General features: G+C 38.6%; 1 long non-coding RNA gene across 1 annotated transcript in view; it reads left to right on the top strand.

Annotated features, from left to right (window-relative positions):
- The first annotated feature begins 1,905 nt into the window (after positions 1–1,905).
- LOC138014459 (uncharacterized) overlaps positions 1,906–5,000 on the top strand; it is a 51,603-nt gene continuing 48,508 nt past the window's right edge. The window contains exon 1 of the long non-coding RNA XR_011125317.1: positions 1,906–1,989. This is a non-coding gene — a long non-coding RNA (uncharacterized lncRNA). The remainder of the gene's footprint in view (positions 1,990–5,000) is intronic.

Genomic DNA, 5,000 nt, shown 5'->3' with positions numbered 1-5,000 from the left:
AAATTATAAAAACACTGATTTTATTATTTATTTTGCTCCATATTTATGGCGTTGCTATAGCGAGACAAGAGGGTTGCACACCGCTACTTTGGTCGCAACTTTCTCTTTTTCTTTGAACTGCGCTGAATATATATGAATATAAACATACCAAATTATTTCTGTTATTGTTCTTCTTCTTTTAGAATCAGCTTGTTGATATTTGCATTGCATATCCACGATTGAATGACTCAATAAAACCATAGAAAATACATCGTGTCAATTTTTAACTTGTAGAAATTGACAAATATAGTTTCCGATAAAAAACGATGATAATCGATAACAATCGATAAACCAAATCTGAAATCGAAGATTGATATCGATTGCTATTGATTGTTATCGATTATCAGTTTATCGATTGACTACACCTGGCATCATGCAGGATGTTACCATACAAAGCATAAACCCATCATTGACTCGACCCTGTGGCAGGTTATGCGGCTAAAATCATTCCCCGCCATTTTGTTTGCCATCTTCGAATGTGTCGATCTGTCGCGAGAATTGATGTGTTTCTTAAGTTCTTGAACTGCTTAATAGAGCTCGAGGAAACTTACTCGGCTATATTACTCCTTTTAGAAATGTACCATGGAACAGAAATGTCTACGCGTACTTTGCACAATAGGCTTCGCGAGTACCGATTAAGATCCAACAACAGGCCATTCAACAAGAATTGGACGGTCCAGGCTGCAGGTTATCGAGCTATGTGGCACCAAGAAGAAAGGTCAAGTTGATCCTGAAGAAACAGCCTTGCGAAAGGCTCATGCACTAAGGAGAAGGTCGTACACTAACCCAGGCCCAAATTTTGCTTGGCACGTTGACGGCTACAATAACTTAAAGCCATAAGGTTTTCCTATTCATGGTGCGGTGGACCGTTTCAGTCGTCGGGTCACGTGGTTGAAATTTTTCCCCTCGAATAATGACCCATGCCACGTAGCTTCATTGTTTTACGATTATGTTAAATCAAGCAGAGGTTACCCAAGAGTTCTTCGAACAGGCTGTGGGACTGAAAATGTGATCATGGCGACCATGCAGTGTTATTTTCGAGGAAATGGTAACGACGACCAAGCTGCATTAGTTTAAGAAGCTCAGGCATTTTGTTGCACCTTGATCTGTTTCACTTGCGCTAGAGTCATTTTTCACTTTTTGTCCACAAAAAGGGCAAGATTTTGAAAAAGATTTCAAACCAGTTCCTCAGTTCAGACAAAACATTTTTTCCAGGCAAAATGGCGAACAAAAATGTCTCCGGATCCGCCACTGGGTCGAGTAATGATGGGTTCATGCTTTGTATAATAACATCCTTCATGACGTAATCGGGAAAATAATGAGCACTTACTATTTGAATGAAATTTTCGGTGAGAATGTTTCGACAAATGGTACTGCATGTTCTGTACTTAGAAAAAGAAAATGGGAATGTGCTGTATCATTTGCCAGAAAAACGCGTTGTTCAGGTTGAAAAACAAATGAAACGGTCTATGTTCTCTGGCATTTGTCATAGTGGACAAATGGTACCGAAATTTCCGGGCATTCCGGTCAAAGCGAGAAAAAGGGAATTCCTCGAAAAGTATTACCTTTTTTCCGAATACAATCCGCCGAGATGAACCGTGCCATTTGAATTCTCTCCGTTCAATGTGTTGTGTTTTGATGACATTCTGTTGTGTGACATGGTGTTGTGTTTTGATAATGTTGTGTTGTGCTTCAATAATACTGTGTTGTGTTTCGATAATAGTTTGTTGTGTTCAGATAATACTGTTTTGTGTTAGAAAAGTGTTTGTTGTGTTTGCAGTCCTACGGGACCGCTCAAGTACAGTGGGGTGGGTCCTGAGCTCTAGTTCCCAGTTCTCCTTTCATGTTTTGCTTAAGCAACTTTAGGAAACGTTGGAAAAATTCAGCTGATTGAGGTGGTGCAAGAAACTTAAAGATTGGAAAACAAGGTTGTCTGCAGTAGTTACAGTGGTAAGATTTTTTGATGCATGACATTTCCTTTTTTCTTGAAAATAACTACTGAACGAGGTCATAACGAACCCTTTTCATACTATGCGTAGTTCAAACAGCTGTACTACTGAAATCAAATGCTGTGAACTACAAATTAAAATAAGTTTCCCTCGCTCTGGAATCTGTTTGACTTGGAGAGTGTTGAGATGTGGTGGTTTGCAATTCAGTTCTTTATACCCTGGGTACCAGAGGGTTTTTTTTCCTTTGGCTTGATCTCTATGAGCGGCGATGCCGAACTCCGAAGCCGTCGTGGTGAGCTGAGGGAACTTATTTTTGCCTCTCCGTTCGCAATTTAACCGATTTAACCGCTCCTCGCGAAAGAAAAATAAAACCTCTGGCACCCAGGGTAAGCTCTTTAGGGCACGGTATCCACATTTTGTTTGCGACTGAGAGCAGACGAAGTTACAGGTGATACAGGTGATCGGATAAGTGCTTATGTAATATTCATGTTCCCAGGGTCTTCCTTCCCGTATCATCGAATTCGAGGGTTGTATGCTAGTCACTTGTTCCCGAAAATCTTAAAGATGACAAATATCCTTTTTGGGACATTACGGGAGCCCGATCGAGGTAAAGAGATAACCATTTTTAGACATCACCATTTGGCTCACAAACGGAAATTTGCTGCTGGTTTTGAGGTCCGTGGGAGATGTTTCATAGAGATGTGCAAAAATTTCCATGAAAGGAGCATTATCTATGGTAAAATTTGCTATTTCATCAAAGTGATCAACAGTGAAAAAATTGGCGAAATCCAGGCTCTCAGAGAAGGAAAAAGTAAGGTACCTGGTTATGATAATGTTCTCTTGCCAATTATTGATTTCATCAAGGGAGCACTGACTCTCATGGGGAATTTTTTTCAATTCCCAAACTTGGTTAAAAATGGTAAATTTTTGAGTTATATTTGTGATTTCAGAGGGAATTTCCCAAACTGGGAAAGTTCTACCAAACCCAACATAACCCCAAGAATGGGATTATACTGACCCAACATAATCCCAAATATGAGATTTTAGTATAAATACACAGGAGATTATACAAAATCGCGCGCTCTCATTGGCTCGCTATCTCAGATTATCAGCCGATAATCACCTCGATGGACAAAATGGCTGCCAGTAGTCGTTTTGCCACTGTAAGTGAAGATGATTTCGTGTGAAAATGTTTTTTTTTTCTCTTTTTTGAAATAATCACGTGTGTATTTATACTAAAACAATTATTCGCCTCAGGCTCAGTGATAATCGGTGAATATTCACTGATAATCACTTCGCCAGCTTTGGCGAATAATTGTTAAATATTAACCATAATAATTCCAAAATACATCACAGAATCTTGTAATAGCATCGATCCTATGAATAAGTTACATATAGCAACAGAATTAATACCCATGGCAGTAATTAATTTTGTAATTTATCCTTGTCTTAACCATTTGCAGCTTTGATAAATAAGCTTTAACTTAAGCTAAATCAAAGAACTTCAAAAACAATAAAACTAGACTATTCACACCTGTTTTCTTCCTTTGCTCATTTTAGTAAGTGGGGTTGACATTATTTTACTGCATAGCTTAGAAGGACTACATTAAATTTTTACTTTGTAATAAATTTCAAGAGTTAAAATAGGAAGTTACCGCAGAGTTTCTCTCCATTGATTAGTCCTTCCAAGCAGTTACAATAAACAGGAAGAAGTACCATCTGAGAATTAAAAAATTATTTCCAAATACAAAACAAGTACCGAATTCAAAGCTTTAAAAAATGGAAAATAAGTACCCTGGACACTTGCATTTCAATGGGGCTACAACTCAAGGCTGTGCTCTAACGGCGCCCGGTCGCCTGAGGGGACTAACATTTGGTTTCAGGCGAGTGAGAAAAACTACCCAGTCGCCCAGCCGGGCACTCTGGCTTATTATATTTATAGCAGATGAGGTGGCTAAAAATTTTAATATGATTGTGGTTGCAGTTTTCGAAACCTCTCAGAAAATGTTTTTTCTTCTTTCGAAACAGTCGGTTCAAAGGCCGTTCCACATGATTTAACATGTAACATAATCTGTGACTTTGCATGTGACGGCCGGCTTCCGCACGGATTTCGATTCTTTCTTAAAAAAATACACATTAAATTTAAAAACGTGGAGTTTGGCATTTCTTGGTTATAGTTTAAAAAAAGAGTTGTTACTTCTGCTCTTACAGCGGTAAAACGCAGCCGGCAAAGCGGTGTAATTTACTTTTGTATGAACCCGGGAATCGCAGTTTATGCGACAGTTTATGCAAATTTAATATTTTTACATTTTTTTGCGGCTGCGCCTGCTTGGCTAAAATACGTTTAGGTTATGGTTGTTTTTCCCCAGTAATAAGAAAAAAGGAAAGATATCATGTTATTTGTTGCTGTTTTAGAAACAGAGCAATCCTGCATTGTCTTTGGTTCCTGACAGATCATTGCGTGCCCTAAACAAATAACGCTGTGACTGGCGCTTCGACCGAATCCACAAAAAGCTCATTCCACTAAACATTTTACTGATAATATAAGAAAAAAATACTTTAGTTCTGTCCTGTAGCGATGATTTTCGTCCAACTCAAGATGACTTGCTGAAAAAAAATTGATACCTTTTGGGTCGCGGTGGTTTAATTGTTTCACGGCAGTTTTCACAAAAGCTCCACGTGAATCAAGCGGCATTGATTCACGTTTTGAAAATTCATTTTTAACCCAACTAACCAGTAAACACGTTTACCTGTATTAGACCCAAACGTTTTTACATAAAACTGCCGCAATCTTTACCTTTTCACTTTTAAACCTGAAAACATTGGTGGCATTGCCACTTTTCTCGTCTTTCTCAAGTATGGCGTGAAAAATTTGACGGGTTGCGGGTTTTTCTTGCACGAGCGAGTTTGACGATCGCCAGAGCAGTAGCAGCAATGTTTTGTTGAGAGAGAGATGGATGAAGATCTTCCTGCGTTGCTGATCTCAGATAATTAATTAACTAAATAAATAAT

Source organism: Montipora capricornis, chromosome 8, assembly GCF_036669925.1.
Source record: "Montipora capricornis isolate CH-2021 chromosome 8, ASM3666992v2, whole genome shotgun sequence".
Lineage (NCBI taxonomy): Eukaryota > Metazoa > Cnidaria > Anthozoa > Scleractinia > Acroporidae > Montipora > Montipora capricornis.
This window is presented reverse-complemented; position numbering and strand designations above follow the sequence as displayed.